The sequence below is a fragment of the Macaca fascicularis genome, chromosome 9 (assembly GCF_037993035.2).
Source record: "Macaca fascicularis isolate 582-1 chromosome 9, T2T-MFA8v1.1".
Taxonomy (NCBI): domain Eukaryota; kingdom Metazoa; phylum Chordata; class Mammalia; order Primates; family Cercopithecidae; genus Macaca; species Macaca fascicularis.
Window position 1 is genome coordinate 71,772,314 of NC_088383.1, and position 12,579 is coordinate 71,784,892.

General features: G+C 42.2%; 1 protein-coding gene and 1 pseudogene across 14 annotated transcripts in view; both read right to left on the reverse strand.

Annotated features, from left to right (window-relative positions):
* Window positions 1-12,579, reverse strand: part of ADK (adenosine kinase) — a 563,812-nt gene that overhangs the window by 45,643 nt on the left and 505,590 nt on the right. The gene's annotated exons all lie outside the window — the stretch shown is intronic.
* Window positions 4,760-8,040, reverse strand: LOC102138956 (DNA-directed RNA polymerase III subunit RPC4 pseudogene; annotated as a pseudogene).

The window sequence follows — 12,579 nt, forward strand, 5'->3', positions numbered from 1 at the left end:
ATAGTGGCCAGGCTGGTCTCGAACTTCTGACCTCATGATCCACCCGCCTCGGCCTCCCAAAGTGCTGGGATTACAGGCATGAGCCACCGTGCCCGGCCCCCTTTTTTTTTTGAGACAGGGTCTCACTTTGTCACTCTGGCTGGAGTGCAGTGGTGCGATCTCGGATCACCACTACAGCCTCAACTTCCCTGGCTCAAGTGATCCTCCTACCTCAGCCTCCCAGGTAGTTGGGATTACAGGTGCATGCCACCATGCCCAGCTAATTTTTTGTAGAGATGAGTTTTCGCCATGTTGCCCAGGCTGGTCTCAAACTCCTAAGCTCAAGTAATCTTCCTACCTCGGCCTCCCAAAGTGTTGGGATTACAGGCACGAGCCACTGTGCCAGGCCAATTTTCTCATATTTAAAATAGGAGGCTAGACATGGTGGCACATGTCTGTAATCCCAGCATTCTGGGAGGCTGAGATGGGCGGATTGTTTGAGCTAACAAGTTCGAGACCAGCCTGGGTAGCATGGCAAAACCCCATTTCTACAAAAAATACAAAAACACTAGCCGGATGTGGTAGTGCATTCCTGTAGTCCCAGCTACTCGGGAGGCTGAGGTGGGAGGATGGTTAGAGTCCAGGAGCAGGAAATTGCAGTGAGTCGAGATCATGCCGCTGTACTCCGGCCTGGGTGACAGAGCCAGACGTTGTCTCAGAAAGAAAGAAAAAAGGAACAATAATAGCATTTATAGGTACTTATAGGATTTTTGTGAGGAGTAAATTAGTTAATACATATAAAGCACTTAGAGTAAAAGTTGACAGATAATAAGCATTCTTTTTAATGATTAAATGGACAAGGATATTATTAATCTTGAAATGAAACTTGTGATGGTTAATACTGAGTATCAACTTGATTGGATTGAAGGATGCAAAATATTGATCCTGGGTGTGTCTGTGAGGGTGTTGCCAAAGGAGATTAACATTTGAGTCAGTGGGCTGGGGAAGGCAGACCCACCCTTAATCTTGGTGGGCACCATCTAATCAGCTGCCAGAGAGTATACAGAAGGCAGAAAAACATGAGAAGTCCAGACTGGCTTAGCCTCCCAGCCTGTATTTTTCTCCTGTGCTGGATGCTTCCTGCCCTCGAACATCGGACTCCAAGTTCTTCAGCTTTGAGACTCGGACTGGCTTCCTTGCTCCTAGCTTGTAGATGGTCTATTGTGGGACCTTGTGATCGTGTGAGTTAACACTAGTTAATAAACTCATATATATATATATATATATGTATGTATGTGTGTGTATGTGTATATGTATGTATGTATATGTGTATATATGTATGTATATGTATATATACTATTAGTTCTATCCCTCTAGAGAATGCTGACTAATGCGAGACCTTTGAGTATAGGAGATTCAGGTCTCACTTAAAATTGCTGCTTCTGAAGGCATGGTTCTGACCTTGCAGACTACCTGCCTCTACATCATTATTTGTGGTAAAATCTCTTAGTTTGTTCATGTTTGCATCTAATTTTCCATAAATGTTTCAAGTTAATTCCAGTTAAGGTCTTCACTTTTGAATGTAAATATATAAGTGAATGAGTGTTGACTTTGAATACAAAAATAGTTTTCCATGGAAAAATGACCAAGAAAACCATGATAGATGGAATTACTGCTCTAAAACCTTATTTCCCCTTGGTTTAGTGTATGTGAGTGCATTTAAGAAATTTTGTAGAGACAGGATCTCTCTCTGTCACCCAGGCTCAGGTGCAGTGGTGCCATCACAGCTCACAGCAGCCTTGAGCTCCGGGTTCAAATGATCTTCCTGCCTCAACTTCCTACGTAGCTGGGACCACAGGCATGCGCCACCATGCCCAGTTAATCTTTTTTTTTTTTAATAGAGATAGGGCCTCCCTATGTTGCCTAGGCTGGTTTCAAACTCCTAGACTCAAGTGATCCTCCCACCTTGGCTTCCTGAAGTACTGGGATTATAGGTGTGGGCCACTGCACCTGACTCTCTCTTTCTCTGTCTCTCTCTAGCTTAGTTTAGTAAACCATGTAAGTAAATAAACTCAAGTTTCTAGTTGTCAATGATCCTGCCATTGGGATTTAATAATTTAGCATTTCAGATGCTCTCTCTCTTTCTCTCTCTCTATATATATACACACACACACAATATGAATTAATGAGGTTTCTGTTATCTTTAATAAGTTCACTAAATGAAGCATATCACTTTAATCTTACTATAAAGCTGTTCATTTCAACCTGGTCTCTACTTCTTTAAATGTTATCTGCTGCACTCTCTTATCTGAAGAACTGGTTTCTAGTCAGGCATGGTGGTTCATGCCTGTAATCCCAGAGCCTTGGGAGGCTGAAATAGGAGAATCACTTGAGCCCAGGAGTTTGAGACCAGCCTGCACAACAGGCTGTATCTACAAAAAAAAAAAAGTCAGCTGGGCATGGTGGTGCGTGCCTATAGTCCCAGTTACTTGGGAGGCTAACTAAGGTGGGTGGATTGCTTTAACCCAGGAGGTTGGGGCTGTAGTGAGCCATGATAGCACCACTGTACTCCAGCCTGGGTGACAGAGGGAGATCCTATCTCAAAAACAGACAAACAAAAAACTAGTTTCCTCTGCTGTATTAGCTCATAGTTCACTGATCATCTATGGACTGTCTACCTTTGGTGAGGTTTCTAACCCTGATTCACTCAGTTGAGCACAGGAAAGGAGCTAGGGCTCAGGGCACAAAACTTGGCTGCCTAGGTAAGAGGAGTTATAGAAAAGGCAGTATTTTTTTCTGATGATCGCTAGCATCCAGAACTATGCCTGGTATATTATAGGGGCTCAATAAATATATGATGAATAAATGGAGTAATTTTTCATGAATACAAATCTGATGTTATTCCCCTGTTAAAAACTCTTCAATGGTTCTATATTGAATGAACTCTTAACTCTAGGATATGAATCCAGCCTTTGTTCAAACTTTACCTTTCCCTGACCAAAAGAGTAACTTTAGTCAAACAGTTACTCTTTGGTCATACTCATGATTTCCCAAATGTGCCATGATCTTTTATTCTTATGTATATATCAAGTCTACATTTCAAATTGTTTTTCACTCTTAGTTCCAAATAAGGCATGTCTTCTTGGCTATAGTCCTTGGCCTCCAAGCAGAACTGATCATTCTCTTTTATGCCATCACTTATAACCTTCACATACTTTCAGGAAAGTATCTACCATAGTTATAATTACTTCTTTACAAATGTCTTCTCAACTAAACTTTGAGCTCCTTATGGGTAGGAATTATGACTTAATCTTATTCCCAGCTCTTAGTACTGTATCTGGTAGAGAGTAGGTGCTCAATTAACATTTATTGTTAAATATAATGATTCTTCCTACTAGATTTTAAGTTCCTTGAGACTGGTGTATGTTTTACATTTGATTCTCTCCCAGAATCTAGTATAGTATGAACTCACTATACATTTTCTGGCTGATATTAAGTAGTAAATAACTGTACTATGTTTCTCTAGCTTAGTTTAGTAAACCACGTAAGCAAATAAACTCAAGTTTCTAGTTGTCAATGATCCTGCCACTGGGATTTAATAATTTAGCATTTCAGATGCTTATATAAAAGTAAATCATACAATTGCTTGAAATTTAGAAGGAATGAATAAATTCAACCTTGCACAACCTTTCCCAAAAACCTTTCCAGACCTAACTGTGCTGAACACATTCTGGAAATAATGAAAATATTATTTGATTGGTGCTTTCACTTTCTATCATTCCATCATTTTAAAATGAGGACATATTTATGAGTTGATGAATCTAGATTCAGATCCTGTTTAAAGATAGAAGGCTGACCAGGTGCAGTGGCTCACACCTGTCGTCTCAGCCAAGGTGGGAGGAACACTTTAGGCCAGGAACTCAAGACCAGCCTGGGCAACAAAGCATGATCCCGTTTTGACAAAAAATTTAAAAAACTGTCCACAGAGGCAGTCTACAGATTAAAAAAAGTTAGCTAGGTATGGTAGCACATGCTCATAGTTCCAGCTACTCAAGAGGCTGAGGCAGGAGGATCCTTTTGAGTCCAGGAATTCGAGGATGCAGTGAGTTGTGATTGTGCCACTGCACTTCAGCCTAGGTGAAATAATGAGACCCTGTCTCTAAAACAAAACAAAACGAAAACCCCAAAACATAGAATGCTCTCGTGGGACTTTGAATTAACACTTGATTATTTATTTATTTACTTAAAAGGAAATTAACATTTATTGAGTGGCTACTGGTTCTGGCCTTGTGCAAGGAGTTTTCATCTATAATATCCCATGTAATCCTCACGTCAACCCTGCGAAGTAGGTATCATCCCCATTTTTGTTAGATGAGGAACAGGAGGCTCAGAAAAGTTAGGTAGTTTTTTTCATCAACCAGGAACTGATGAGCTGGGACCCCATGCTTAAGTCTCAGACTCAATCCTTGCTCTCCCTCCTACGCTGCCTCTGGGAGGAAGAAGGGAGCACCAGCAAAAGCTGCAGTCCTCACACTTCCTGCCTGATGCCCCAACAGCCACCAAAAGCCTGCACCTTCCCACAGATCCTCCCCCCTCCCTTGGGAGGATGCAGTCAGTTGAAGAGATTAAGACACAAATACAAAAATAAATAGCATGGACAAGTCCCCAGCAGCAAGGATGTGCCATCTCCACACTGTGGGAAAGTCACTGTGCCATTCACAGTTGCTGTGGGAGGAAGCCCCGTGGGCTCTGGGGGAAACTGGGACAATGGCTGCCAAAGGTTGGAGTGGGTGGGCTCAACTGGCCTCTCCTGGGTTGCAGAGATCCGAGAACAATATGTCTGGAGCAGACAGCAGCTGCCCGCCATCCTCCTCCATCTGATCATTTTACCAGTGTTTGTGATCTAAGAGGGATTCAAAATTGGGGGAACACACAAGTTTGTGCTTCACATGTCTCCCTGGTCCTACCTCCAAGGCCCACAGACACCCTCTCCTGCAGGAAAGAGCAGGCGGTTCCCATGGTCACATCCAGAGTAACCTTGCCCAGGAGGGGTTGCACCCTTTTGGATTTGTGGATGGGCAGCTTGCCAACCTGACCCTCTGTCAGGTCAGCTAGGATAGAAGCATTCTCTGCCAGCCTGGCTTCCTGGTCTTTCTCCTGCTTGATGAGTACCACCTGTCTATCCTCGCCCTGCACCTCTGCCTTGATGAGCTGGGTGGTGGGTGGCCAGGGAGAGTTGTCTGGCAGCTGGAGGAACAGCAGTTCCTCCTTGGTGAGGCTCAGCTCCCTGAGCAGCTCTGCCACAGGTATGTCCTTCGGGAGGCCAGGGAGCCTTCCTGGCTGCTCTGGGAGGAGCCTTCATCTTGGCCTCCTCCTCCTCATCTTGTGGCTCCTCTTTCAATTTCACAGTAGGTACACCTACCTCTTCCTTGGGGCCAGCCAGCCAAGGTTTAACAACTGGTTCATCATTTTCTTCCTTAAAAAGCCACCCTGAGTGAGCCAATGACAGCTGCACAGGCATGTTTCGAGTGTCATTCCTCAGCCTGGGGTCATCGATGAAATCGTCCTTTTCCAGCATGGTGAGATGTTTCGTGTCTTCATCCATCTCTTTCTTCTCTTTTTTGATGTTGATGATGAGAAGGTCCCATGTCTGACACATCCACTATCTTATCCCAGTTCCCTTTTTTCTTCATTATTTCAGCTGGGCCTGCTCAAAGATGGAGTGGGACTGGATCACTTCTGGGCGGCCTCATCCCTGTCCATGAACCTCTCTCTGTCCATCTCTCTCCCTTTCACGTTTCTCCTTCTTGACAGCTGCTTCTTCCTTGGGTTCTTCTGACTGACGATATTTGGGGTGAAGGTTTTCTTCTTGACTCCCAACTGCAACCCCCAGAGTAAGGTTCCCAGAGTTGATGAAGGGAAGGCGGCCCAGGGTGAAGGGGTTGCCGGTCACTGCCTGTTGAGCTCCTGGGCCCCAGTCAGGAGGGGTCGGGGCCCTCGCAGAGTGCTGGGTTCGCTCACCCCATTTTCTTCACCTGTGACTAACCTGCCGCCAGCCCTTGGTCTCCACAACAAGCAGAAGTCTGAATGGCAGGCCCTGGGCCCATATTGGCCCCCCGCCTTTTTTTTTTCTATTGAGACAGGGTCTCGCTCTTGTCACCCAGGCTGGAGTGCAGTGGTGCAATCTTGGCTTACTCACTGCAACCTCTGCCTCCTGGGTTCCAGTAATCCTCCTGCCTCGGCCTCCCAAGTTGCTGGAAATACAGGTGCCTGCCATCACACCTGGCTGATTTTTGTATTTTTAGTAGAGATGGGGGTTTCCCCATGTTGGCTAGGCTGGCCTCAAACTCCTGAACTCAGGTGATCCACCCACCTCAGCCTCCCAAAGTGCTGGGATTATAGGCATGTGCCATTGCACCTGGCCTGAATTAATATTTGAATTGGATCAAACCAGGGCAAGCAAATGAATCCTAGTGACATATGCGGGATTCACCTCATGAGGATGCCATATAAATTCAGGTAATATCTGTATGTATATGATTCTTCTTTATAAAGAGACCATGGACTCTTAGGGCTGGGAGAATAGGAAGAAGCATTTATTAAATAATTTGGACCAAGGCATCATAGTTATAGAAAATACTGAAAGGCCAAACATCAGTTGCTTTCTTTTTAGTGGCCTGGTTCCAATTATTGCAGGAGTAGGACATTATTGGTATTCTAAATGTGACCCTTCTTAAAATCATATATCTTCTTCTGACAATGGTCAAGATTTTCAAAATGGATATGTACATACAAAGTTCTTTATTTTTGAAGAAGCAGCTATTTCTAATCATGGACTTTCCCTCAGTAAGATTGTTATTTGAATTGTTGATGGTGGCAATGGAAAATATTTAGAGTTTACAAAAAACAAAACAAAACAAAACAAAACAAAAAAACCCAAAACTGCATTAGATAGGAGGGAACCAAAAGTTCCTTTTTTCTCTATGGCATAGAAGAAATCTTAGAGCAAGAAAGCATTTCAGGGATAATAATGCCACAAGGCAATGTCATAGGTTTATACTGAAAGACAAAGATTTTTTTTTTTAACAGTGTATACTGTACAATAAAATTAAAGTTCCCTAAAGTATGAAGTCAATTTCAATGGGCACCCTGACAATCAAACACTGATAAAAGTTTTGAGTACTATTTATTGTCCAATAAACTAAACTAGATTCACAGATTACTTGTCTACTTGGAATACAGCAATAAACACCAGTAAACAACCATTTTATCCAATTTAAGCAGAAGTCTTTTCTTTATTGAGTCATTTGCCAATCTCTCTTGCACTTAAAAGCAGATTAAAATGTGTAACATATGGTTAATTACCTGTAAAAACAACAACAACAAAACCTCTCAAGTACACTGATTTTAAAGCTTGGTTGTATTCCTCACCATTCTTTATGAATAGAAGCTGCAGCACCAGGGGGAAAAAAAAGTTGCAGAAATACTTGAAGGATAATACTCATGTTATTCCTTTTCTTTTTTTTGAGACAGAGTCTAGATCTGTCACTCAGGCTGGAGAGCAGTGGTATAATCTCGGCTCACTACAACCTCTGCCTCCTGGGTTCAAGCAATTCTCCTGCCTTACCCTCCCATGTAGCTGGGATTACAGGTGCCCACCACCATGCCCAACTAATTTTTGTATTTTTAGTAGAGATAGGGTTTCATCCTGTGGTCCAGGCTGGTCTTGAACTCCTGACCTCAAGTGATCTGCCAACCTCAGCCTCCCAAAGTGCTAGGATTACAGGCGTGAGCCACTGCACTCAGGTCCTCATGTTCTTCCTTCTGTTAAAGGATCTAAAGTTGAGTTACAGCTTAGTCAGACATCTGAGGTTCAATAAAGTCTCTGGGCAAAGACACAGCTCTGGGAAAGATTGAATAATCTAAAGAATTAAACTAAAACCAAGAAAATTTAGTCCCTCAATAATAGTGATCGGCAGAAGCAGTTCAGAAATTGAGTTCACACCGGCTTACGAATTGATTGTACATTTCTCTTCCCAACTCACCATTCAATGCCTTCATCTTGGTAGTTTGAACGGTGAGTCATGGTGGGAGTATTTACACCATGGAAATTAGAAAACACAACAAACTAGGGCTTGGTTTGCTATGAACTGACTGTTAAAAATATATACTAGCATACTGGGTTCCATCTTACAATTAGGCTTTTTTTTTTTTTTTTTGAGACTAAGTCTCACTCTATCACCCAGGCTGCAGTGCAGTGGCATTGATCTCAGCTCACTGCAACCTCTGCCACCCAGGTTCAAGTGATTCTCCTGCCTCAGCCTCCCAAGTAGCCTAGATTGTAAGCGCCTGCCACTACAGCTGGCTAATTTTTGTATTTTTAATAGAGATGGGGTTTCACCATGCTGGCCAGGCTGGTCTCGAACTTCTGACCTCAAGTGAGCTGCCTGCCTCGGCCTCCCAAAATGCTAGGATTACAGGTGTGAGCCACCACACCTAGCCTACTAGGCTATCTTTAAATTGCTGTTTGGTTTTTTATTTTTCCCAAGCAAGGACTGAAAATACAATTGTTACGCTGATAGTTCTGTAGAAAGTTCTATTGGGTAATGCTGCTATGAATATTTTTATCTAAGAAAGTTCCCAGCCAGGTGCGCCGTCTCATACCTGTTATCTCAGCACCTTGGGAGGCCAAGGTGGGTGGATCATCTGAGGTCCTGAGTTCGAGACCAGCCTGGCCAACATGGTGAAACCCTGTCTCCATTAAAAATACAAAAAGATTAGTTGGGCGTGGTGGTGGGCACCTGTAATCCCAGGTACTTGGGAGGCTAAGGCAGGAGAATTGCTTGAACCTGGAGGCAGAGGTTGCAGTGAGCCGAGATGGCACTATTGCACTCCAGCCTGGGTGACAAGACCGAGACTCTGTCTCAAAAAAAAAAAAAAAAAAAAAAAAAGAAGAAAGTTCCTTCATATCCCTTCATAGCCAAATTCTTTCTCAATAAAACAAAAACCAAAAAGCTACTGATCCGATTTCTATCACTGTAAATTAATATTGCCTGTTCTAAATTCAAATAAATGTAAACATACAGTATATGTTCTTTTATATCTGGCTTCTTATCTCAGCACTTTTTTTTAGCATAATGTTTTTGACATTCATTCACGTGGTTGCTCACATCAGTTATCCACCTCTTTTAACTGTCAGTGGTGTGCTGGAGCCAGAGTGGCTAATGAGAATTAATTCTGCATATACAAAGCTCTTCTCAAATCTGCATTCAGTGACCTCACATTGATGGTGGGAGTATTTAAAGCATGACACAATTGCTACTAATCTACGTTACTTTTTCCTGAAAGCCAGTCATAAAACATTTGCTACCATACCAATGATTCTCTTTTAAATAACCTGCATCAACAGTGATAAAAACAGAAAGAAATGTTGGTTTGCAGCATCAGGATCTGTTTAGGCAGGAAAGGACAGGGAAGGCTAACTGTTATCAGTTAAAAAATGTAGCTGCATAATAAAATCCCTTAAGTTTTCTCCTTTGGCTTACAACTAGCTGAAAGGGACAATTTTCCAAACAAGAGAGCAGAATGTCCTTTCTGAAATTTTTCATCTGGGATTTCTTCATTTGACTCAAGTGTCTATCAAAAAATTTTAAAGAAGGAAACATTCTTCCTATAACATATGCGATGTCACTAGACAAACCAGTTCTCCGTAATTCAGGATAGGCAATGCCTATTAGATTAAGAAGAATGTCACAAGCCTATAAAAAAAAAATTCAAGATCCTGTGTCAAAATAGGCCATATTTTCTAATACTATACCTAATTTTGGCAATTCCATTCAGAACTGGTTCTAAACTATCCCTAGCTGATGCCTCCATTTCCCCTTCACTGCCCCAAACATCATTCTAAATGCCTACAGCTCTTCTTAAGCTACATACTAATTCTAACTCTCAGAGAAAAAAGAAGTCATTAGGTGTCAAGTCTTTATACTTTGCTAGTTATGTTGAACAATTAATAGTTTTCCATCAAACAATACAAGAATCCGTATTTTTGTTTCTGAGAATGAAAGAAGATGGGAGATAATTCATTTTAGGGACATTACATCATATAGCTTTAGAGGATACTATTTATACTCTAGTCTATGCAAATGGCACCTGCTAGACTTGGCCTGTTCACAGATCACAATACTATTTTTACTTCCTCAGATGACCCAGACACCATATACAAACTGGGCATAATATCGCTGTCAGTACTACAAGGTTGGTGTCTTTAATTGTGCGTGGTATGTGAAGTCTCAACACTGGTTATACCTAGGCACAAGAAATTTGTGCTGTGCTAGTTAATCTTGTAAAAAACAAAGTAATGCCAAAAAGTCTCTATTTTTAATGTACTGACAAGCTGTGCTAGTGGTACCCCAAAGAAATAAAAGAAGGAACAACTCCCTCCCAGCCCAGATATCAGTTTGTTCATCTATTTTAATACCTCATTTTAGATAATACAAAATGTTCTATGTGAGCTGTAAGGTGCAACATTAGGCATTAGCAATTACTTTTTTTCTTTTTTTTGAGACAGAGTCTCATTCTGTCGCCCAGACGGGAGTGCAGTGGCGAGATCTTGGCAGCCTCCACCTCCTGGGTTCAAGTGATTCTCCTGTCTCAGCTTCCTGAGTAGCTGGGACCATAGATGCTGGCCACCACACCCGGCTAGTTTTTGTATTTTTAGTAGAAGCAGGGTTTCACCATGTTGGCCAGGGTGGTCTCGAACTCCTCACCTCAAATGATCTGCCCGCCTCAGCCTCCCAAAGTGTTGGGACTACAGGCATGAGTCACTGTGCCTGGCCAACAATTACTTTCTATAATATTTTACCACAGTGGCCTCTGATAAGGAAGGGGGAAAGCCTAAATTCTGATTCGCTCAATCTGAAAATCTAGGATTTGAGGGGCAAATTCACATTTCTGATAGCAATGGCAATACCCTAAACATGCTTTGAGATTGAAGACAACATACTCTGGACCATATAGGAGTTTTCTCCTCCTCACAATCAGGTATCTTGGTTTTGAAGGGATGGAGACAGAAATATCTTTTAGACCTTCAGGAAAGTCACGGGGACAAGTTTTCACATTTTTTGAGTTTAAATGTGGCTGGGGAATCTGAAAATGTGAACATTTTATCCAGCATTTCCCAACACTAGAATGTCACTCTAGACTTCAGATAGCTCTTCTTTCTTGACTATACATTAAAAAATTTAGTGGGAAGAAATGGAGACAATTGTTGAAACTTAGCAGGAAGTCTACCATATTAAATATTTAAGTATTAGCTGATTGACTGACAGATTTTTTTTCTTTTTCTTTTAATAGAATCTCACTCTGTCGCCCAGGTTGGAGTACAGTGGTGTAATCAGGACTCACTGCAGCCTCAATCTTTCAGTCTCAAGCGGTCTTCCCACCTCAGCCTCCTGAGTACCTAGGACAATAGGTGAATGCCATCATACCTGGATAATTGTTTTAATTTTTTCTAGACAAGGTCTCCCTATGTTACAGAGGCTGGTCTTGAACTCCAGGGCCCAAGTGATCCTCCTGCCTTGTGCTTCCAAAGTGTTGGAAATAAAGGTGTGAGACACTGCGCCCAGCTGACAGTAGAATTTAAAAGACTTCTAAGCTAGCAATTAAGTATATTTTCTAATAATCTAATTTTTATATACTACTTTAACAAAAATAGAGAAAACTTCATTATTTCTTATTTTCTTTCTTTTTTTTTTATTTTTTGAGACGGAGTCTCGGTCTGTCACCCAGGCTGGAGTGCAGTAGTGCGATCTTGACTCACTGCAACCTCTGCCTCCTGGGTTCAAGTGATTCTCTTGCCTCAGCCTCCCAAGTAGCTGGGACTACAGGCAGCGCGCCACCATGCCCAGCTAATTTTTGTATTCTTAGTAGAGATGGGGTTTTACCATGTTGGCCAGGATGGTCTTGATCTCCTGACCTTGTGATCTGCCTGCCTTGGCCTCCCAAAGTGCTGGGATTATAGGCGTGAGCCACTGTGCCTGACCTATTTCTTATTTTCTTAGTGGTTACTATGGGAATTACAATTAAAATCCTAAATTCATAACAATCTAGTTTGAATTAATACCAACTTAGCCTGGAGAGTATTAAAAGCCTTGCTCTTATACAGCTCTGTTCCCCTCTTTATGTTGTTGTCATAAATTACATATTTTACATGTCTTTCCATTAACATATAATTTGTTTTTAGGCATTTTTCTTCTTTTTTTTTGAGATGGAGTCTTGCTTTGTCACCAGGCTGGAGTGCAGTGGTGCGATCTCGGCTCACTGCAACCTCCACCTCCCAGGTTCAAGTGATTCTCCCGCCTCAGCCTCCCAAGTAGCTGGGACTACAGGCGCGTGCCACCATGCCCAGCTAATTTTTGTATTTTTAGTAGAGATAGGGTTTCACCATGTTGGCCAGGATGGTTTTGATCTCTTGACCTCATGATCTGCCTGCCTCGGCCTCCCAAAGTGCTGGGATTACAAGAGTGAACCACTGCGCCCGGCCTAGGCATTTTCCTTTCATGAATGAAAGAAGAGTTACAAACCAGCAATACTGGTTTT